The sequence below is a fragment of the Sinohyriopsis cumingii genome, chromosome 8, assembly GCF_028554795.1.
Source record: "Sinohyriopsis cumingii isolate HCF-2022 chromosome 8, ASM2855479v2, whole genome shotgun sequence".
NCBI lineage: Eukaryota > Metazoa > Mollusca > Bivalvia > Unionida > Unionidae > Sinohyriopsis > Sinohyriopsis cumingii.
In genome coordinates, this window is record NC_142968.1 from 78,923,412 (window position 1) to 78,948,789 (window position 25,378).

Consider the following 25,378-nt stretch of genomic DNA (forward strand, 5'->3'; position numbering starts at 1 on the left):
TACTGATTGTGAGTCGGAGAAGATGATGCTGTTTCAAATACATTTGTTTTCTATGTGTTGCAGAGCAAGGTCTATTGCTCTCAAATCGGATGACAAAATTGATGTACCATTTGGTAAGTGAAACCTTTTTCTCATCCTTTGATCCATTCGTGTAAATTCTTGTGTAGGTTTTAAATTGGATGCTGAGTTCATGTGTTAAGGGTTGTGGAAGACAGAAGGGCTTATCTCGGATTTTTTTTCCATCGTGTAGCGTAAAACGTTCTTTCGGTTGTTTAGATAACCAGGGTGGTGTTTCGGAGATGGACGTTTTCTGAATTTTAGAACGATCTATTTTCTACTGTCGAGGCTGGATGATATTCTAATGACAACGGAAGGTATTGCATTTGGTTTATTTTCGTAACAGGTTTTGTATTTCCGTTGAAAAACGGCCGAAAAAGCAGGATTCAGAGGGTTTGATTTTAATTTGAGAGCATACTGTGCGGAAAGTATTTCTCTACGATGCGATAACGGTGGTACGTTCGCTTCAGCCAGCAGGCTTTAACACGGGGATATTTTAAATGCTCCCAGAGCCAGTCTTACTCCATGATGATGAATTTTATCAAGCATTTTAAGATACGTTTTTCTGGCTGAACCATACACAACGCAACCATAGTCCAGTTTGGAGCAAATAAACGTTCTATATAAATTGAGGATGACTTTTCTATCAGCACCTCAGTCAGTGTGTGCGACTATTTTTAAGTAGGTTAAGTGCTTTTAAGCATTTGGCTTATTAGTTCTTTAGGTGTGGAATAAAAGTCAGTTTTCTGTCAAAGAGTATACCTAAAAAATTGTTTCCTCAACAAATGGAATAGGTGGGCCCTGGTATGCAAAAGAACGCTGTCCGTATGAATTTGTTTTGATAGTGGGAATAAAGATTATACGATTATCAGATGAGGAGCGCAAGTATCCTGCTGGTGTGTACACTTGGGTGAGATCGGATAGGTACGTTGGACTAGAGTCCGACAGTGAAACGTAGCACAGAGAACCAATTTTGTGTTTGATTCTTGATCGAATGGATAGCCAGCGTAGGGTATAGAGCAGCGGGGAGGTGCGCTCTGATCGTGGTACTCTAAGTATGATCCGAGCAGCTGTGTTTTGAACTTTTTGTAGTTTCTGGAGTAGATATTGAGATAATGAGATGAACCAGACAAAATTGAGTAACAATGGTCCAATCTTGAAAGTACTAATGAACACAAGAGTTTTAGTGGCATCAGCTGAAAGATATTTGCGAATTGAGCTGATGCGTCTCATCATGATACCTATTATCCAAAACTAAACATTAAATTATAGCACCTTTCCTCATCACTGTCGTGATAATTGCAACAATACATGCAAGTAGATCATGACTGCCGTATGCATTCAATGTGATTTTGTGTGTGTGTGTGTATATATATATATATATATATATATATATATATATATATATATATATATATATATATATATATACGTGTGCCTGTTTTATTTCTACAGAACCAATCCACACTTGAAACTACACGTAAATTAACATGTGAGTCAGAGATGATTACTCTTACTGATATAGTCCTTTATAAATAACATTTAGATAAATGCGACCTGGGGATAACAAAACTGTTTAACAATTTCTTTGTGAATTAAAGTTAGCGGTGCATTACAGCTTTACATTAGAATAAATAGTACATTGATCATACGCACTGATTTTGCACATTCTGTATAGGTAACGTTATCTTCAAAAAATTTTTCACTCAGTTTATTTATATAACTTCAAAACCGGTCTTTTTGTAACAAGAAGCGCTTATAAACCATGTTGTTTACACCAGCGTGCCGGAGTTGCTTTTAAGATTGTCACGTGAAGCTTGAAGTTTCAATTTTATGCCTCTATACTGAAGATTGCTACATATTTTTTTTTTCCTTGAACACATTTAAGGTGTTGGTACTGCTGTGACCTTATTTCTTGACTAACATAGAAATTAACAACAGAGAGTAGAAGATAAAGTGTATCTTAAATCGCAAAGATACGTATTATGCACGATTCATTTTTATTTTTGCACGTATACTATAGTTTTCTTTCATTGGCGTTGTACGCAAAAATTTACAGCTTATTTTATTTTGTAACACCAATATTTCGAGTTTTAATCCTAGCCTGGACGACCTGCATCTGTAAAGACACACTTTAGAAATAACATTTGGATATTATTCTAAATAATGTATACATTTTATATTACTAATTGACATATGACTGAACAAGAGAGTTGATTTGAAAATCTAATTGTGCGAGGTTGCCCATTTGTCGAAGTGTTTATTTGCTGTTCTACTTGTATAATAATTTCAGTTTTAAACAGTTGACAAGTGGAACCAATTATATAAGTATGGTGATTTAAGTAGTAATCAAACATCTCCAGGCTAGTCAGGGATGCACTGAAAGAACGTTTCCGTAGCTCAGCATTGACGAAACTGGGTATTATGCTCCACGAACACTTCCAAATATGTGAAACAGAATTCAAGCTAGCAGGGTTGCCTGAATTTTATGGGAATCACTAGCGTAGTATAGATAAAAGTATTAAAATGACACGCTAATGTTAAGGAAGTGTGAGATAAAATTATCTCTTTTTTAACAAACGTACTGTTCAATAAAAGACTACAGATACATAACAATCACGAAACAAAGGAGGATGTTACACGAGAGATTATTTCAGCCTAAATTTATAAGACTAGTCGAACGATTAAAGGCTGGCAAAATATCGAAACTAACACAATTCATGAGTTTCCTCGGAAACAAACTCAAAAGTGGAATTATTCTATGTATGAAGACCAATGTTACTGAATAAGAACCGCAATAGTATCATAAACAATTGACACTGAATTACATTCGGACACGGGGCCCCGAGTGGTCTAAAGCGATCATCGTTACGGATCACTGCCATCTCACCTCTGTCTGCGTGAGTTCGAGTCTCAGGCTCGGCTAACGTGGGTACGTGAGAAAGCCTGTCAGTAGATTCTCGTGGGTCGGTGGTTCTTCCAGGGGTTTTCCACGGTTCTTCCTCCACCAGTTATACTGGAAGCCATGTATAGCTATCTTGTGCTGAAAATGGCGTAAAATCCTACAAAAACAACAGCATTCGGATACCCTTGTCATCATACTTTAACCTTATATCTCATAATGACATCATTTATTATGTCCTTGTAAGTTAGTAAATGTAATATGACATGGGTATATAGATAACATTACTGCATGTGATAAATTCATAATTAAAGCAAAATAAAAATATACATGAAAGAATGAAGTATTTACTTATAAATCGTATTTATTCCTTTAGATGCCATACAATTTCTTTTAAACGCGACATGTTAAAAGTGACAAAACAGATTCACGGTTCAAACGCAGATGATGATGTGACGCACACTTGATGTTGCATTACTTTCTGGAGGAAATTGGGATGGATTCCAACAATATAGAGGAATGTGATATACTATAACGTTCTTCACAAATGTAAGGTTCGTTACACACAATATTAATAATACAACATTTCCTCTTCCGGCAATCAGCTAATCATTAAAACAAATTCAACTTGTCTCTTGACTAGGCACCCCTCCAACCACAGATATGATTTAAGTTATGCTAAGAATCTGATAAATCAGACCAAAGGCAATCAAAAGGTTTGTTAGCATGAATGTAATGAGTTTAAATATTAGATTCAGCTTTGATTTAGACCATAGAGTTCTAAAAACAACTTATATTTACAGATTGAGGGAAATTTCCATTAGATGACAGAGTGCTCTGTCTCTATATAAGATTTTTTATCACTTAGAAGGCTGTGGAAATGAACATTTGCCACTCATCCTGATCCTAAAAATGTGTCCAATGATCTTTATTTAAAGTTTATTATCTTATATATACTCAGTTCTATCTTAACATCCAAAGTGAAATCAGTCTTATTGTCGCAATCAGTTTTATTATGAGAGAATTTACTTCTTTAAACTATTCACTGCATTTGCAAATTACTAAATGATACTTTCTGGGCTAAATCACTATTTTGCGATTATTGTGCATTCATTCAAGAACACTTTCAAATATATCATTGTGATACATGAAGGTTGTTATAATACCGCCACATTCCAATCTATTGCGATGAAATTGGATTGATTGATTGATTTTTAACGGCACATCAGCACTGTTAGGCTATTTAGCGCCAAACAAAGTGTTATTTGTATAATCATTTAAAACTTATAAAAGGTCCTATCTCGACCAGCGATATAAAAGAACAAATGATTGAAATTAAAAACGGTAAAATAGTAACGGTGCAAAATAAGGCTTCCCGATCAACGGGAGATGTAAATGTTCTATGTTAATGAAAAAAGATGAAAAGGTATTAAAATGGGACGGTATATATATTGCATAAAACTCCACAAGGTGATAGCATAAAAGTCAGAGTTTTGAGTAAATATTTACGGCTTTCAGAAACTCTATAATGCTAGTGATGTTTACAGTATCAAAAAGTTCTTTCATGTCATGCACAATGTAATAACGATCGCGCGTAGGTTGCAGGTCATAGCACTCTATCATGAAGTGCTTGACAGTGAATGGTTCATTGCAAGAAACGCACTCTGGTGGGTCTTCACCTTTCTGAATGTGGGTGTGGGTGATATAAGTATGACCAATTCGGAATCTTGCAATGACTACCTCCTCCCTACGCATGGTTCTGTAGGAAGGAGTCCATTCTCTTAGAGTTGGCTTGATTGCATGAAGTTTGTTATTCACGGCATCATTCCATGATGCCTGCCACTTCTGAGGAAAGAACTTTCTGATACAAGGATTAAAATCAGCATACGGTATTTTAAAATCAGATGGTTCTTGAGTAAGGGCCATTTTAGCAGCGCGATCTGCTTTTTCGTTACCTTTAATACCAATGTGGCTAGATAACCAACAGTATATTATATTGTGGGAGACACTCATCTCGGTATCTTTTAAGAGTATGTTTTTTAATAATAGGTTCTCCAGTTTTCTATTGTGTAGAGACTGGAGTACTGATAGCGAGTCGGAGAAGATGATACTGTTTAAAACATGTTTCTTTTCTATATGTTGCAGAGCAAGGTCTATTGCTCTGATTTCGGCTGTAACAATTGATGCTCCATTTGGTAAGCGAACTTGCGTTGTGTGATTTCCACAAACGAAGGCTGCAGCAGCCTTTTCCTCATCCTTTGCTCCATCAGTGTAAATTCTGGTGTAGTTTTTAAATTCGGTGAGGAGTTCATGGTAAGAGTTGTGGAAGACGTAAAGGTTTGTTCCGGATTTTTTTCCATCGTGTAGCGTAAAACGTACTTTTGGTTGTTTAATTAGCCAGGGTGGTGTTTCGGAGATGGACGTTTTCTGAATTTTAGAAAGATCTATATTTGTAGTGTCAAGGCTGGATGATATTCTAATGCCAAAGGAAGGTATGGCGTTTGGTTTATTTTCGTATAAAGTTTTGTATTTGGGTTGAAAAACAGCCGAAAAAGCAGGATTCAGAGGGTTTGATTTTAATTTGAGAGCATACTGTGCGAAAAGCATTTCTCTACAATGCGATAACGCTGGTTCATTCGCCTCAGTTAGAAGACTTTCACAAGGGGATGTTTTAAATGCTCCCACAGCCAGTCTTATTCCCTGATAATGAATTGGATCAAGCATTTTAAGATACGATTTTCTGGCTGAACCATACACAACGCAACCATAGCCCACTTTAGAGCGAATAAACTTTCTGTATAAATTTAGGATGACTTTTCTATCAGCACCTCAGTCAGTGTGCGCTACTACTTTAAGCAGGTTAAGTGCTTTTAAGCATTTAGCTTTTAAGTTCTTTAGGTGTGGAATAAAGGTCAGCTTTCTGTCAAAGATTATACCTAAAAAATTTTCTTTCCTCAACAACTGGAATAGGTGTTCCATCCAGCGTGAGGTTCGGTTCATGGTGATGTTTTCGTAACTGACAGAAATGCATGCATACCGTTTTTGATTTCGAGAATTTGAAACCGTTTGCGTTGGCCCAATTTTGAATTTTGTTTATATTTTGCTCCAGTTGTCTTTCAATTGTATGCATGTGCTTTGACCGATAACATATTAGAAAATCATCAACGTATAACGAGCAATCCACACCAGGAGTCAAACACTTGATGATGCTATTAATTTTGATGTTAAAGAACGTCACAGATAAAATACTGCCCTGGGGCACACCCATCTCTTGTTCGTGCAGATCTGAGAGGGTAGAGCCCACTCATACTTTGAATTCTCTGTCGGAGAGAACGTTGGATATGAAAGAGGGCAGGCGGCCTTTTAGATCTAGATCGTTCAGGTCATTTAGTATCCCGTACTTCCATGTCGTGTCATAGGCCTTTTCTAAATCAAAGAAAACCGCTACTAAATGTTCTTTCTTAATAAATGCATCGCGAATGAATGTTTCCAGTCTAACCAGATGATCATTGGTGCTCCGTCCATAACGAAAACCACTTTGGAAAGGAGATATTAAATTGTTAGTTTCCAAATACCAGACAAGCCGAGAATTGATCATTCGTTCCATTGTTTTGCACACACAGCTTGTGAGTGCAATTGGTCGATAGCTGTTGGGGTCTTCGCTATCTTTACCGGGTTTGGGGACTGGTATTAGAGTTGCTTCTTTCCAGATTTTTGGTACATTACCAGTAATCCATAAATCATTGAAAAGTTTCAAAAGAGATGTTAAAGATGATTCTGGAAGGTGTTTCAAAAACTGGTAATGTATTTCGTCAGGCCCAGCGGATGTATGGGCCTTATCTAAAGCCTCCCTAAGCTCCGATAGTGAGAACAATTGATTATAACTTTCCGAGTTGTTGGATGCGAATTTTAAACGTGACTTTTCTTTTCGAGTTTTAAGTTTTCGGAAGGCTTCTGAATAATTAGATGATGAGGAATTTTTTGAGAAACTGTCAGCAAGAATATCTGCAATGTCACGTTTTGAACTAAAGTTGTTATTGTTCAGTGTCAGATGTCGAAGAGGGTTTTGTTTTCTCTTTCCGTTTATTTTGCGTATAGTATCCCAAACTTTCTTAACAGAGGAACGAGAGTTAAAAGAAGAAACATATCTCTTCCATGATGCTCTTTTACTTTCTTTGATTGTGCGGCAAGCTGCTTTGGCCCGGACAATGCGATATATATATTTAAGTTCTCGGGCGTCGGGTGATTATTAAATTTTTTAATGCTTCTCGGCGTTGCCGTATGGCTTCCTTACATTCCTTAGTGAGCCAAGGTTTTAGGGTTCTTTTACACTTTGTTGAGGACTTGGGGATAGATTCTTCTGCAATGTCTGTTAAAATAGATGTAAAATACTGAATGGGATCGTTAACCCTGAAAACTGTATCCTCATTCAGCCTAGGTTTACAGAGTGTTTCGAACTTGGCCCAGTCGGCCTTCTTTAAATTCCATTGTGGAATTACTTCATCAATTGTAGAGTTATGATTTACAAGGGAGATTGGGAAGTGATCGCTGCTGTGAAGGTCATCAGCGACCTTCCATTCATAGTCCAAAAGCAGCGAAGGAGAACAAATTGTCAAATCGATGCATGTGTATGTACCCGTGCCTGGGTGTAAATATGTAGGTGTTTTGGTATTATATAGACACAGATCGTGTCTAGAAATAAGGTCTTCAACTTTGTGACCTCTGCCACTTATATGATTCGATCCCCATAAAATGTTATGGGCATTAAAATCCCCGAGTAAAACAAATGGCGCGGGAAGCTGTTGAACAAGGTCGTCTAATTCGTTTGGTACTAGGTTAGTGTTTGGTGGTAAGTAAATAGAGCAAAATATAATCACTCGATGTAGAGTGACGCTTACAGCAATGGCTTGTAAATTTGTGTTTAATGGTAAGCTGCTATGAGGGGCTCTGTTGTTTACAATAACAGAGACTCCTCCTGAGGCCCTGTCAACATTTTGAGAGTAGTTGTTAAACAGGGAATAGTTTTTAAGTGTGATGTTATCCGTATTTTTCAAAAATGTTTCCTGAAGACATAGTACAGCAAGATCATGTTCGTTTAAAAGCAGAAGAATATCATGGTAGTTGGCTTTAAGTCCTCTACAGTTCTATTGTAAGATGGTGTTCTTCATTGCAACTTTATATTAAAGATTCTGGAGCTAGGTTAGACCTTTCGCGGAGGCAATCCGTTTGGTTATTTATCTGGAAGAAGTACGGGGGTGTATTTTTTGTTGTTAGGTCCATGTCCCCCAAGTCTCCAAACCTATTGTGCAGCTTTATGGGGTCATCAGACCCCTTTTGCTGCCTATTTGTTTGCAACTTTTTCTTACTGTTTGGTGATCTTGGTGGTGCAGTTTTGTTGAATGTTGTTTGTGTCGATGTTGAGTTTTTCTGGGGTTTGTAGTGCGGGATGTTCGAGTCGGAATGGGATTCAGGTGGGTTTGTTTGAGTTTGTGCGTCTTTCGTTGTTTTTTGGCTGCTCTTCACTACAGTTGAGAAGGATGGCCCGGGGAGTGAACAAGCTTCCACCTCTGGATAAGGAATGTTGGATGTGTATTTAATCTTTTGGATTTCCTTCTCCTGTTTCCATGTATCGCAATCTTTTGAATTAGCATGGTGTTCCTTTCCGCAGTTTACGCAATGTGGCCTGGCTTTACACTCGGATTCCCGGTGAGAGGGGTCTCCACATCGGCCACATATTTGGCTTCTGTAGCATCGGTCTTCATGATGACCGTATTTTTGACATTTGTAGCATCGGAGGTGATTGGGTATGTATATCTCAACCTTAACTTGTAGGAAGCCAACTTTGACCACTTTTGGAACTGTCGGCTTATTGAAGGTGAGTATAATAGTGTTGGTGTCCTGCAGATTGTTGTTTCGTTTGATACGAATTCTGCGGACTGCAGTGACACCTTCATTTTTCATGCACTCGACGATTTCTTTGTCGCTGACACCAGCTAGGTCACGGCAACGAATGACGCCTTTTGATGCATTAAGTGTAGAATGGGCGAAACAGGTTACTGGAATATCGTGAAAGGTTTTAATTTTTAAGATATTTTCAGTATGTGCTTTTCGCTCAAACTCTACAAGTAGGCCGCCTGATTTTAGTTTTTTGACACTTTTCGGCTTGCCGACTAATCCAAGTATAGTCTTTTCGACTATAAATGGCGATAGTGCAGCAAGTTGTTTAGCCTCGTCTTTCGATTGGATGACCATGAAGCGAGGAAAGGATTCCACACTACATGGCTCATCATCCGACTCTGATCCAGTTTTGGTACGTTTATCGATTTTTTTGGAATTGTCCATGATGGCTGGAATAAAAATTCAGCACCCGTGCTCCCCGCCCACCAAGGAGCCCAACAAGGGACACTTTTCAAGTACTAGGGACACAGATGCCGTACTCAGTTGATAAAATTACCTTTGATTGACCGTGAAGTCGCCAATTTCTAAGGTCGGTAAAATTACCCCCCGATTGACCCGTTAAGCCACCGCCTTCTAGGAAGTCTTAATACACTTGGAAAAGGGAAAGATAAAGGAATAGAATATAGGGGCAACGGCGGTATCAAGAGAGATACAAGGAGACAGATAAAGAAGCTGAAAGAGTAAATAAAGACTTCCTAGGGCTCGGCGTGACCAGCCGATTTGTCGGAACCGGGCCCATCCCGACCACCCGTCTAAAAGAAGTAGAGGCTAAAGTAGTGTATTGCATGGAAAGCCTCTGCTCAACTACCAGGATCCTTTCCTCCTCCGACACGGGATGCAACCCACGGCAAACAGGTTGCCTCTACTTAGTCGCCTTTTACGACACGTAGCGAGGCACGTCGGGCCAATTCTACAACCTAGGACCCGCAGGGGGACCGTATAAGAGAAGTAGAGGCGAAAGTAGTGTATTTCATGGAAAGCCTCTGCTCAACTACCAGGATCCTTTCCTCCCCCGACACGAGACGCAACCCACGGCAAACAGGTTGCCTCTACTTAGTCGCCTTTTACGACACGTAGCGAGGCACGTCGGGCCAATTCTACAACCCCGGACCCGCAGGGGGATATATATATCTTTGCCATATATGTATTAATGAATTAACATAAAAGATAATATGATAAAATAACATCAGACAAGATCATCATATATTCATTTTCATTTTTCTTTTAAGGATGATTATAAAATACTAGGCGAGCCCCATTTTGGGAAGTGGTCTGCAGGAAAAATAGATTTATATTCAATTGTCGGATATGTGAGGACCTTGAAGATATCACTTATGGTAAATTGGTAGCACAAAAATATTTTTACCATACCTTTTTCTCTCCCGCTCCAATTTGCACAAAAAAAGCAGGAGACTTGAAATTAGTTTATGTTAGTCTATCACTCTTTCTTTAGCTTAAAATGCTGTATGATAGTTGGTACACCTATGGCTATTTGAGATTGTAGAATGAAACTGTAAGCTTGTAAACACCTGTGACAGCATGGGCTGCAATTATCACATTCAGGGTTATATCCTAGTGGCAATCTCGGTCAAGCTTTTATTTTACTCCTTTTCTAATTCCGAAATGGTCAGTGAAAGTAGGTGATAATTGGTAGCAAGATTATACTAAATGCATAATTGATTCATTTGCAGAGAAGCGTTCCATGCAAAATTTAGGGTCATATTAATCTACATGTTAGCTCAATACCCGTAGCCTAGGTTCTGCAGCGCAAATCTTAACCAAACATGATAATTTGCTTGCACTTGAGACACAAGACAGTTGTGAGTGTGGAAGGGTCAAAGGTCATGGTCACATTGATTGATAGAAGTAAACTGTTTTTTGTCTGACAATCGTAAATTCTTTAAGTATGTTCAGAGTTACTGTTATATGCAGTTATTTGAAATAGGTTTTGACCTAGTTGCTTAGCTAAAAACATTATATGGGCCAGTCCTGAAGGACACCCGGTACTAATTCAACTCCAATAGTAAACACATGGAAACACCATCATATTCAAAATTCAATAATTTAAAACTTCTGGGTGCTGATGATGAGACTTATAATTCTCCATGCACATCTAACCTTGGTGCAAGCTTATGTGTGGAGAACACCATATGACCTGCGGCATTTTGTTTACATACATGTGCATGAAACACATGTTATTGATTCTGCACCAAATGAATGAGGTGCTACTTTCATTATTGAGTACTCCTGAGTCAAGCCTGTAAGAATGCTAAAATTGCATCAGTAGAAATTTGTCTATATTTTTATAAAAAGTACATATAGGATAAGCTCTCAAAAGATATTTTTACTAAAATTTTAATTTTCATTATTAACCAATTATGGACCACCAAACCCGTAAATACTCTATTATTTCAGTGTAATTAGTACCGTGTGTCATGAATTGCTGACGTTTAAGATGCCACGTTATGTATGGGGTCTTCACTTGTTTGCATAATTAAGAAATTACACCAGGTAGGTCTTGAGTTGCTGATGTGTATAATGATGCCATGCTATGAATAAGATCTTCATTTATTTGCATAATTAAGAATTTACACCAGGCATGTCCTGAGTTGCTCTTGTGTAAGATGCATTGTTTTGCATAGGGTCTTCACTTGTTTGTATGATTAAGAAATAACACCAGGCAGCTGTTGAGTTGCTGTTGTGTAGGATGCCATGTTATGCATGGGGTCTTCACTTGTTTGCAGAATTAAGAATTTACACCGGGTAGGTCTTGAGTTGCTCGTGTGTATAATGATGCCATGCTGTACATAAGGTCTTCATTCTTTTGCATAATTAAGCAATTACACCAGGCAGGTCATGAGTTGCTGTTGTGCAAGATGCCATGTTATGCATGGGGTCTTCACTTGTTTGCATAATTAAGAATTTACACCATGCATTGTCTCGAGTTGCTGCTGTGTGGGGTATTCACTTGTATATGCAATTAAGAAATTACACTGGGCAGGTCCTGAGTTGCTGGTGTATAAGATGCAATGCCATGATCTAAAAGTGACATTTCCCACCGGTAGGATTTTGCATTGAATAAGCCAAGCATTAGTCCAGCAACTACATCTGACATGCAAATATTTACTACAGTGCATAGAAAATCTTCAAAGCACATGGAAAATTGACAAAGATTAATGCATTTTAAAACTTTAGTCATCTGCATACGTTGTTGCTCATTGACTAATAAAACTAGCTACAAAACCCTGCGTTGAAGCTTGACATATCTCTCTTAGTCTTTCTTTATTTGTCTGGATTTGTACATTAAATTTCAATGCAAAATTTCAGCGGCAGAGTATTTGTTCTCTCTGTCTCATGTTTTGTATCAGTTTGCACACCAGCTACTTCTTAGAATCCATTTCCAAGCATTATATCCAAGATAATGTTGTCCACCTCAACTAAAGTTCTTGATCTACATAATGTGAAATGGACTAACTGCCGATCACTACTTATAGTACTCTCTCTTTATCCTGAGTGGCAAAAGAGGCCCTGTTCACCAAATATGACTGCAATTTTTAAACTTACAAATGGTATATTAATATAATTTGTATGAATGCAGTATCTTGGGGGTGAGTCGGGTGTATGGACCATCATGTTACACGCACTGGTGAGTACAACATCATTCCACTAACAGTTTGTCATCATTACCCATATACCTACTTTACATGCTGAATTAGCAAGTTTTGTAAACAGTTCAGTTTTGGGGCCGTTTTTTACACTGTAAAGACAGCTCTGTACAATTTCATATTTTATATGGGGTTAAATTTCTTTTTAAAAGAAAAGAATTTCCCAGATTTGTATCAATGCTCTGGTTATTTAAATCATATATCTTAGGTATTGTTAAAACCACTTTGAAAACCCTTTATTTCGGCGTGTGTTTGATGGGAGTAATTTGGATTATAGAGTATACAGCTTGGTCTTAGTTAAGATGTTCACCTATTTTTTTTAAAAAAAACTGCGTACTAAACTTGGTCGTTTCCACTTCATGGACTTCAAGGTAAATTGTATTTAAGAAAATCAAACTAATAACTTTTGTTTACTTTTTATATATTTGGTTGTTGTTTTTGTGGGGTTTAACGCCATATTTCAGCACAAGATGGGCTATACATGGCGGCCAGTATTAATGGTGGAGGAAGAACCCGGGAAAACCCCGGAAAGAACCACCGACCCATCATAAGCTGCTGACAAGCTTTCTCACATACCCACATTGGCTGAATCTGAGACTCGAACCGCCGCAGGAAGCGGTGAGATGGCACTGATCCATAACGGAGAGCGCTTTAGACCACTCCGTCACTCGGGGCCCTTATATATTTGGTAATTCATTCATTGAACTTTCAGAAGCTGGTATTATCTGATCTGGCTAAATTGTTTCCCTGTTTTATTAACTGCGAAAGATAATGTACTTTGGACTAATTGCACATGGGAGCGGCCATTCTGGTTAGCGCTGTGCCTTAGGTCATTTTCAGTTTCCACAAGTCCAATATCCAAACAAATTTCAGCCATAGTACATGAAAATAACATAGAAGTGTGCCAACATTCTCTCCATTGTGCATGTTGCAAATGCTAAGAACTTCATCTTCCACATGGCACTCTCTCAGAAGTACAACACATATGCAAATGTGTATTCTATTGCCATGTGTCCACTTAATGGCTCAGTTTGAAAGATCATGACGAAACCAAGTCACGACTCCTGTCTTTCTAGGTCACATAATGAATGAAGTTGAAGTTGATGAATATTTTAATGTTTGAATGTATATTTCTTCATTTATAAGAAAATGTTTAATAGAAGAAATTTACATTATTCATTTTGTTTCTCTTACAGGTGAATTGAAATATCTCGTCCAGAAGATGGATGGTCATCAGGTTGAGGAAGAAGAAATGGAACCTGTCCATGTTATCGTGGCTGAAGCAGAAAATATTGCATCTAGTACGCTTTTGTTTTGCCAGCTTTAGCATTAAATTATAATTTTTTTCTGTGTCACAAATCCAATACCTTTCTGATATATGTCAGTCTACTTGACTGTAGAACTGCATCTATTGATATTTCATATTTGCACACCTGTACTAAATCATTAATCATTATTGCTTTATCAGCATCAGAGTCAACTGGCTATTTTTTACTGTTTTCTAGAGGCCAGGCTGTCAGCTGTTTATAAACATGATTTTATTTATACGACTCCAAGTTTCAATCTTATTTTGATGTCTATCTAGAGGTATAAATCTGTTCAAAATGGTTTATTTAATACATAAAAAAACAAATTCTTTACATTAGTCCCATATGGGTTTTTAGTTGTTTTGTATTGCTTTATTTTTAAAGGCATTAAATTGCTGGGAATTCACACAAAGGCATGTTTATGCTTGATTGTGTGGGGAAACAATTTCTTGTTACTAAAATTAGTTCCGTCTGGCAACTGGGCAAGAGTTTGCTTGGTATATTTAGGCAAGCTATCACTGATACATACAGCAACTTTCTTTATCAAATGAGTATATAATAAAATAGTGGTTAATGCTTTGTCTTTCTGTCTAAATAGTTTTGTGTCCAGAGTATAACTGTCTCAGTGTTAATACTCTTTCAACCAAACCTGTACACTTTTGCAAGTTTCATATAGGTGCCTTTTGATAATAAAATTTTCTGCATTCAGTATCAGTTATGTATGTTACAATGGAAGCAATTTGTGTAGAACAAGTAGCATATAAACTGAGTGTCATGGACATAGCAGGGGACAAGATATGATATATCATGTCAGCATGACTCTTTATTCTTTTTCTATATTTTTTTAATATCATGCATATCACTACATTTTGCATTAAAATGGTACATTTTCACCTTTTGTCATCGACATGTTATATGTTCCAATACTAATGTTGATTTTTCATTAATTGGCATTGTAATATATTGTAACGTTAGGAATTATTGTTAATAATGTTATATGAACGCAAATACTTCCTGGATACAAGATTCATTTGTTTGCTGTATATTTGTTTTAATTTCAGGAACTTTTCCAGATGCAGTAGATAAACAGTGGGGTTTGTTTATTGTATAATTAGAGGACTTTTGCAAGATACAAAATAATACTTGATCAGCTCTAAAGAAGGTAGCTCGTGTGTTGCATTTTTCGCACACTTGGTCATGAGGTCAAGTGTGCTAATGGTATGGCCTTTTGTCTATCATGTTGTCCAGTATCCCTAAACAATTTGCTAATTTCAGCTTCTCAGAACATGCCAGATCAGCTTCATTTAACATGGGCGTATATTATCCAAGAACAAACGCCTCTCAAAAATGTGCAAATAGTGTTGATCAAACATACGATATGGCTTTTGAAACTGAAAATTAATTTTAAAAAACAACAGCTTTAAACAATGTGTTCTCTAAAGCAAAGCATCATGTATGAGGACCATACAATTTTATACAAATTATGTCAATTCACCGACAAATATTGTCACCATTACTAAAGAAATCTTTACATGACCTTTTTAAAAACCTATCAACATAAATTTACCAATTTGTATTCTTCATAAAAACATTCTGGCTTTTAAGTTTGTACAAATGTTTCCATAAAGTATGTTTCTGTTACTAAAACTATATATAAAAAAAAAACTTGTAATACTTTCTTCTGAACAATCAATTAGCTCCTGTGACTTAATGGTATAGAATTGGACTAATGTACCTACTTGCATATCGTATGAGGCAGTTGATGGATGCAGAAGCAATGGTGGCTCAGTTGTTAGCCTGCCTGGCTCGTGACTGAAAGAGCATTGTTTTGTTTTTACATAATAAAAGTTACTCTTTGGCCTAATCATGATGACTTTTCTCACCGAATTATATCTTATGCTCGCGTGTATATGGATTATGATTTGTAGGTACATTAATATTAAAAAATGCAATTAGAGAAATAACAAGATGTCTATCAGTTATATTATCATCTCTTTAATTCCACACCATAAAAATTGTAGAATATTTTTTAAAAACAAATGAATGCTGCATAAGAATACTGTGGTACCTAATTTGTCATCATTGTGACTGTATATGACCCATTTCCAAATGAAAATAGATGGGTCTTTTTTAAATTTTAAACTCTGTCTCACAGATTAGTTACGTAGCGGATCAGTCTCTACTTTCTAAAAAAATGGCACCAGATCTTAACCATCTCACCACTAAGTAACAACTACCGTTCAACACTAAGTAACTTTCACGATCTTAATAAATGTAAGCAGCATATTTCGAATGACTTGTATAAATATCATTTTCTTGTGATATGAATACATGTTTGGTACCATTGTAAAGAAGACATTCAGGTTTCTGAAAATAGTCTCATAAGCAAGTTTAGTCTCACACAGATGATTATACGGGTAAATCAACATGCATGTTAAAGGTAAATTTCACTGTATTCTCTATAAATTGTTGATTGAAGTGTTTCAAGTATAATATGTGGTCGTTTTTGATCCATTGTGGTGTTCTTACAAATCATGGCTTGAATAAATGCAGTGCTGTCTCAAAAATCAAGCAAATCCAAAGATGTGTTAACAATATTTCCACAGGTATTTAAAAACTGATTGATACAAGGTTTTTTGATCATTTCAATGCAAATAAATATGAAATAAAACACGTTTTGACTGTGAACCAAGATTAATTTAGCAAACATCCAAGAAGTAATTAGGCAAACACATCAGTTACATGTACATGCACACCTGTAAGGGCACAATATAATTGCCAGAAATATAATTTTGTGTGATAGTCACGGAAGCAAGTGATGTGAGTATTGCAGTACAGGGGAACATCACACTTCTCACAACCATTGTTGTTTTGTTTTGTAAGGGTTATCCCTCACTGATGTACCAGGGTGGCTTGCCAAAATAATTGCAATATTTCTTGTTGCATACAGTGCACAACCTGTCTGATCCGCCTACACTTGGCCAATGGTCTTTGTCATAAAGTCTGCTGTCATTGCTGCTTTCACTTCTGGGACGCTTGAAATGGTGCTTGGACCTGAATGTTCCAATAAGTGCATGAGTAGCATCAACACGAAATGACAGCAAGTCCCATTTCCTTTTACTAGGTGAATTATGATCAATGACTGTTCCCTCAATGACATCAGCATTGTACAACAACTGATCCTGCCACTTTGCTTCTGATTTTCAGTATCACCACATAGACCTCTCAGAACGATTTGTCCTTGTATTATGATTAAGCCTGTCTATTCATCCAAGGTACTGTGCATAGGCAAGCACAGTTGGTGTTGCTGGAAGCACATTATCAGGCCCATCTTTGTTGTTTTGTTTGTTTTTTTTTTCGGCGGGGGGGGTGCTGTGGTCAAATCGGGTTCAACCGGTGCATGGAAAGATGACAGGTAGTGTACAGTTGTGTTGTCCTTCCAATGAGATTCAAGTAATGGACCACACATTAGCCAGTCTGATGATTCTCTGGCTAGGCGTCTTGCTGTGCATTGAGATGACTAAGTCCTCTGGATTTCCATTTTGTTTTGTGCGCACTGTGCAACAAAGTTAGGTATTTATGCAATAAAGATAATTAGCTAACTGGGGACTGGTGTAAAACTTCTTTAGATGACATAGCCTTTCATTTGCAAAGGTCTTATAAGTTCATTAACTACTCTGGCTGCCAAACATAGGTTTCTGGAAATCTTTCATTTAAAAAGTGATAGAACCATGTATTCAGTTCTGTTTGAGTGAATGTTCACCATTTTTTCTTACCAATGTGTACTACTATTTGTAATATGAACAAACATCCAGCATAGTATATATTTATCAAAACACCATTATGCTTATGGAAATATATGCTGAATACTTTGGAGTGCATGCTTAAAATTCATTTGTTTTGCATAATTTGAGTACATTGAAAAATGTCTTAATCCATTGTCAGTAAATTTGGGTAAATTATACTAATATACAGCTTATCACCATATTGGATATATCATGATAACAAGCTTACATGTCCTTCACTAAACACAAAGTATCATATGTGGCCTTTTAAATTAGGTTACAATGTACTAATAAATACTTGGATCTTGGGATCCCCAGATCAAATTATCTAATTTTGCTCAGTTCTATTGAAACCCCAACATTAAGCCTTAAGTCTACTTGGTCCTGAATGAAAATGGTGCCTCTCTGAAATCTATTATTACTGCTAAAGGCGTCACCTTGAAAATCTAGTCATTGCTAGTCCTGGTGAAGGGATGGTCAATTAGCCTAAGTTTCTTATAACATCTGGTTGGTCCTACATAAAAATGGCATCCAATACTGCCACCACAGTGTTGCAAATCTTGATACTGCTACTCCTGAATGGATTATTATATTGACACTGCATTTTCGCTAAAAGACTTATGTCTGGTTAATCATAATAAAAGACAGGTTTTTAAAACAATTTTTGTATTCAATCTGCAACAAGTTATCAGACATTTGTGAAAGAACAACATATATGTATATATTATGATATTCAATAAATTTTGTTGATGTAGAAATATTAATAATAATAGATATTCTATGCATAGTATCCGTTCTCCAAATTTGTATTAAAGGTGAACCTGTACACAAAGGTTACCTATGTACAAAGGACAGTTTGGTCTTTTCCCATAGGTGGGCATTATTGACAGGTTTGACTGAACTAGACAATACAGACATGCCAACCCTTTGACTCTTACAAAATTACATTTAATATACCTATGGATTAATTACAAAAATATGATCATTGCAGTGAAATATAAATACTGTCTTATTCATGCTTGCTCCAGATCTGGATTCCATATTTTATTCAATGGAGTTGATCAGGGTGTATCACCTCGGATGTTTTAAACTGCCCATGTATTTGATAAAGATGATTGCTGTCACTAAGTAAATTTGAAGAAAAAAATACCAAAGAACTAGGCGAAGTTGGGATATGTTTAGTCTTTAAACCCCATATACCTGATGTGCATAGACCACTGGGCTTAGCCACCATATTTTGAACAAACATTTAATTTTTTTGAGTAATAAATCTCATATTTATTAAATATTCTTTATTTCACAGCTTCTCAAATTAATTTCAGGTGAGATAGCCTATCATTAGAAAAGAAGGTAGTATCAAATCCGTTAGCAGCAAACGTGCATGTGCAAACGTTTACATATGACATCGACCATTTGCATGATTGCTGTTATCGCTCTGAAGTAGATTTAATTGTCTATTATCTTTTGACAATCAAACTTTTTCATCAGTTAAAAAAGGTCCTGAGACTAGCGGGGGGAAAAACATGATAATATCAATAAATTGACAACTATTTCACACAAAATCCCGTTGGCAATTCACATATAATAGTAATGCTAGCAAAGTTACATAAGGGAAGTTAACAAAGTGTTCCAAATACATATTATACCTCAATTTGCGATTTACAGATCACTATGAACAAGCATTTTCAATCTTACTGTACTTATTCAAATTCAGTTTCAAATTATATTCTCAATATTTCATTAGTTCCATTTTTGCATTTGACATACCACATTTTTATGCATCAAGATTGATTGATTGATTTATTTTTTTAACGGCGCATCAGCACTGTTAGGCTATTTAGCGCCAAACAAAATGTAATTTGTATACTTTTTAAAAATTTATAAAGGTCCTATAGCGACCAGCGATATAAAAGAAGAATTGGGTGAAATTAAAAACTGTAAGATGGTAATGGTGCAAAATAAAGCTTCCCGATCAACGGGAGAGGTAAATGTTCTATGTTAATGAAAAAGGATGAAAAGGTATTAAAATGGGACGGTATATATATTGCATAAAACTCCACAAGGTGATAGCATAAAAGTCAGAGTTTTGAGTAAATATTTACTGCTTTCAGGAACTCTATAATACGAGTGATGTTTATAGTATCAAAAAGTTCTTTCATGTCATGCACAATGTAATAACGATCGCGCGTAGGTTGCAGGTCAAAGCACTCTATCATAAAGTGCTTGACAATGAATGGTTCATTGCAAGAAACGCACTCTGGTGGGTCTTCACCTTTTAGTATGTGGGAGTGGGTGATGTAAGTATGACCAATTCGGATTCTTGCAATGACTATCTCCTCCCTACGACATTTGACATACCACATTTTTATTTATCAAGACGTGTAACTAAATTTCTTTTACATATACACATAACTCATGATTGCAGTAAGGAAATATGCTTAGAAATAAATTCACAATTCTGGAATTTATAATAGAAGCACAGAGAAATAGGAGATATTGCAACAACAACAAGACAGCAATATAATCAAATTGCGTTTTTATTCGGCTAATAGAAGAAGTTCCATTAAGTGTTGGGATGCATAGGAACTATACATTTGCAAGATTTAAATGGACTTCAGGAGACAAACATCTGTTAAATTGTTTTTCAGGGAATTTAACAGCAATCTTCACATCATTATTATTGAGATTTCTCTCTTTCAATCTAAAATAAACAATGAAAGGTGATATTAACTTTAGTTTCACTTGCACGCATTACAACCATTGTGGGGCTACAATGATGACATCATAAATAGATGACATGCAGCATCATTTAATTCTTGAAGTCAAAACTTTTTTCTTTTTCAAAATATAATTGTCTTATATATATATATATATATATATATATATATATATATATATATATATATATATATATAATTCACGATTTTTTATTTTAATTATTTATCGATTTTAATTTAGGAATATTATAGCATAAAATTTTGAATCAAATAAACATGATTTTTGCAAAAATTTCTAGGATAAATCTGTCATATATATATATATATATATATATATATATATATATATATATATATATATATATATATTATTGGTATGATTAATTGTTAGATTATAATAAGAATTATATATCCATTGCAGAAAATACATTTGAAGAAAGAACTTTGTGAACTAGAGAGGAACAGGAGGCTGCAAAAAAATCCGCTTAATCATTACATCGAATCCAGATAACTACCAAGAACTATACAGTGTCATAATGTCAAGGTCAAAGAAGCTGCTTTCGCCAACTAAAGTTAGCAGCAAATTAAAAACTTTATTCGAAACAAGAATTGCAAAAGTGTCAAAATGTCTGATTCAGGGTACATGTACCAACTGGCGAAACAGTACAAAGTGTAGTTGTGTTATCTGACAAATCAGTCATTAAAAGCAATTTTACATTGGGAACAGCTGTTTAGATATCTAATACCAATAATATGATAAAATCCCAAGTTATCTCGATTTGATGACTTGTTGGACAAAGAGGTGGCTGTTCCTTCATTCTGGAACACCCTTTGGTATGCAGGTCATTCTTATTTCATTTAAAATGTTGGTTGCTATATAATTCACCAGGGGTCAGTTATGTAAGAGTTTAACGTTTTGTTTCTGAGTTCATCGTGGTATAAACTGTCAGTTGCCGACTCACACGACAAATGACGCCCGACGGGCGTTATGTAAGCTGTGTGACTCGGCAACTAACAGTTTATACCACGATGAACTCAGAAAAAACAGCGTTAAACTCTTATAATTGAAATTTTAATTTTTTGGTATGTTATTTTGTTTGCATCATTAAGAGAAATCTTAATTGAGTGTAGTAATACATGTTTGTGGTTTTTCTGTTACGTAGCTATTTATAGCACTTGGGATGTCCAGCTTTATCGCAATAAGGTCATCATAATACCAGTCCTTCAACCAATGGAAGCCAAATTTTTTCAATTATTTTTTGTTTGTTTCTTAGAATGTTGTTTTTCTTTAATGCTTACTTCATGTCTGCCTTATACGGGACTCTATTTATAGAAGTGGAAAAGTAGTTCTCCTTACAGTTCATACAGAAACGAATGCAATTCGTTTTGATCACGTGGTAACATTTTGACCAGTGGAAATCTTACTTTCCTGTACCAGCCACTGGCATTGCAATTATAATAGTAACTATGCTCAAGGAATGGTTTTCTTTCTGATTTTAGTAGACAATTATGAAAGGTCTATGCAACAACATTCAGCACCTCAAAGACATTTGTTGGGATTCTTGACAAACTGTCCTCATCAGAATTGATCTTTCTGCACTTAATTATAATGTTATAGGGAGATAGTGCAGTCAACAAGCCGTTTCTGGTTGAATCGAGTTTTTTCAGTAGGCAGCATGCAAGTCGGGATTAATATTCATCCTAACTCAAAATTCTTTTTCATTTAGATAGTGATGATTGCCCAGCCCTCTTTATGCAGATCTCATTTCATCCCGAAGAGGCTGGATACTAAGGACAGTAACACAGGATATAAGGGATAGGATGTTTGGGGGCAGGATATGATTTAGAAGGCAGAAACATTGGCAAGGCATGTTGATTTTGAGGTCAGGGTGCCATGCTGTATATCCCTAGCTGGAGTGCTGATCATAGTACTTGAGGATAATTTTATCTAAAAGATAATCACGGAATTTTCCACCTTTTTAAAATGTTAATCATAAATTAGAAAAGTTTTAAAAGTTTATAATACAGAAAATATTTTTAAAAACCAGTTACATATTTTATGTCGAGACGAATTCAGTTATACTTTTCTTAAAATAATGGTAGTTTACACTTTAGCAGAGTAACTAGGCTATGCTTACGTCTGCCAAAAGGAGTAAGACATATGCCTTTTTAATATAAATACAATTCAGATGACTAAAGATTTATGTATTCACATAATATGTGTGACCCTTTACCTTTGAGAAAAGGAGTGGGATTGATGGATTCGATCCACGCTTATTTATAAGAATGTGGCAAATGTTTTCATTAGTGGGTATGATATTACTTAAATGGATGGTGTGTCACTAAATTTTGACATCAGTTTTTCTTACAATCTAGACTACAGCATTTTCTTTAAATTATTCAGTGAGACCCGTATTAAAAAAAGAGCAGAAATGTTGACAGATTCAAATCTGTAATTGTTTTGTACAGAATCAACAATTAAATAACCCTCATGCACTGGTGTAAAACAGTATCAGAATTCTGTGTCAGATAAGAGGTTTTGCTGAATAGTGTCCGATGCAAAATTCTTAACCTCGAGTGGAATTTTCCAATCGTACACAGAATATATATATGCATTGCATATTTATTTCACAGGAGTTTATTAAGCTTTTGGTACTTAACGAATTATGTAGGAGTTTTCTCTTAAAATAACAAATCACGAGAATCGCATAACTGTGTCATTTCTGTTCCATAAATGTTATACGAAATAAGCATAGTGTTACGTGTTAGGCTCGAATCATCAGTAACACAACTAGCTTTGAAAAAATATAATTTATTTCCCTGAAGAAGAAAAAAATCTGTAAAAATGAAACAAAATACGAACTTATGATTTTAAAAATCAGATCCAAAAATAATCCACAAATAAAATTTTAGTAGTTATAATAACAACATGTTATTCTAATTTAAAGTTCGAATCCCAACAAATAATCCAAGATGGAAGATGCAGTGTCGAAGTATACAGTTCCTTGTAGAAATAATAATTATCACTCCAGTTTTGGAAATCTGAATACATTTTTCATAACAACTGTGTTTGATTAAGAATTTCACATGAACCACAGTTTTCCAGGAAGAAAGAATTTATCCTTTTGAATCTAAGTATTTTGAAATAACTCTTAACAGCACAACATACACCTTCCAGTGTAAAGAAAAGGCCCAGCTACTACTGAGAATATCTCTCCAAAACTAAGGTTATATCGAATTCTAGAATGCAAAACGGGGGGCATGTAATCATGTTCTTCATTGAAATTATGTACTTGTTATGTACTTGTTAAATATCACTTACACCAAGTGTGGCCTTGACGAAAACCAATCATTTTACTCAAAGGGATTCAAAAATTAAAAATAGTTTACATCTTAAATCAGTAATTCCATCATGTCCTTGAGAACAACCAATCATTTTAAAATCATAATAGAACTTATTTACGTGGTTGCTACTAATTTTAAATCAAGATCAGGATCTGGATCGATACATGGTGTTAACAAAACGAACAGTCAAGGTCAAAATATCTTCTGGAATATATATCATCTCCGGTGAGTAAATTTACAATAGCATGTAATGAAAAATAAATAAAATTTAAAACTGACAATTTAATTGAAATAAATATATATTAAATCAGATATAATTAAATCAAATATACGTAACACGTTCCCCCAAAAAAGAAAAGAAAGATTTATATGATAAAGCTTTCCTTTTACCACAAACTAATTATATATGATGTATAAAAGAACGCATATAAATTACACGGTGGACATGGAATAATACATTGTTTTACACGGGAAAGTGCGTCTGCTATTAAATTATCTTTTCCATTGATGTGATGTCAAGATTATATTTCTGTAACAAAATCAACCTAAGTAGTCTTTGACTTTTATCTTACGTCTAGCTGATGAAAGTAATGGGGACGTGGTCACTAAATACAATAATCAAAGATGGAGCTGAACTAATGTAAACTTCAAAATGTTGTAATGTCAATATCAAAACCAAACATTCCTTGTCAATTGTTGAATACTTTCTTTGGTGCTTATTGCATTTCTTAGAAAAATAGCACACTGGATGATCAATCCCATTGTCATATTCTTGAATAAAAACTGCTCCAACCACAACATCACTTGTCAAAGAATTTCCGAATTGTTGCTAAATGTTCTTTCCAGGTGTCGTTCGTAGATGATATCATCGATGTAAGCATCACAATTCTCAAGACCTGAGGTAATCATATTCATGAAATGTACTTGGTGACCCGTTCATCACAAACGGCATTACTTTATTTTGCTAAAGTCCATCTGGAATCAGGAATGCCGAAATTTCTTCAATATTTTCGTTAGTGGAATTTGCCAAAATCGTTTCAGAAGACTTGACATTCCCGATGTTGTCAATACAGCCATCGATTCTTGGTAATGCGAATGAACCTGTTTTTGTCACACTATTCCCCTTCCTATAATTAGTACACATACGGAAAGTTTTATCTGGTGTGGAAACAATTATGCATGGTGAACGTGAATCACTTTTATTTGGGCTCTATAAAATTATTCTCTAGTAAATATTGAATCTCTTTTTTCAAGTATTCCTGTTTGAGAGGCTTCATCATGTACGGGTGTTGTTTGACAGGTATGGAATTTACAATTAGAACGCCATGGACAATTTTGTTGGTTCTTGTAGGAACATCTGGAAATAAGTGCTCATATTCAAATAATGACTGTTTAAGTTCATTTCTTTCTTGGTCTTGCTCTCGCAATTGTGAAAGTTTCTGGTCCATATCTTTCATAATTTCTGAATTCCGAAAATTTGTCACTCCAATATAAGTAGAATCTTATGACATTCATTCACATAAATATTCACTGTCTGGTACAGGTACAACAAAATCTCTATCATTCTTTAAGCATGTTTATGTGACAGAGTTGTTTTTCTTTACGCCTCCCAGCAGTATTTATGATGTAATTTAAATCATGT

General features: G+C 35.6%; 1 long non-coding RNA gene across 1 annotated transcript; it reads left to right on the forward strand.

The window, feature by feature from the left end:
• Positions 1 to 23,040, forward strand: LOC149793938 (uncharacterized). Its single transcript, XR_016422908.1, has 3 exons — positions 1 to 113; positions 13,779 to 13,883; positions 20,813 to 23,040. It is a non-coding gene; the product is annotated as an uncharacterized LOC149793938 (long non-coding RNA).
• Positions 23,041 to 25,378: the final 2,338 nt, after the last annotated feature.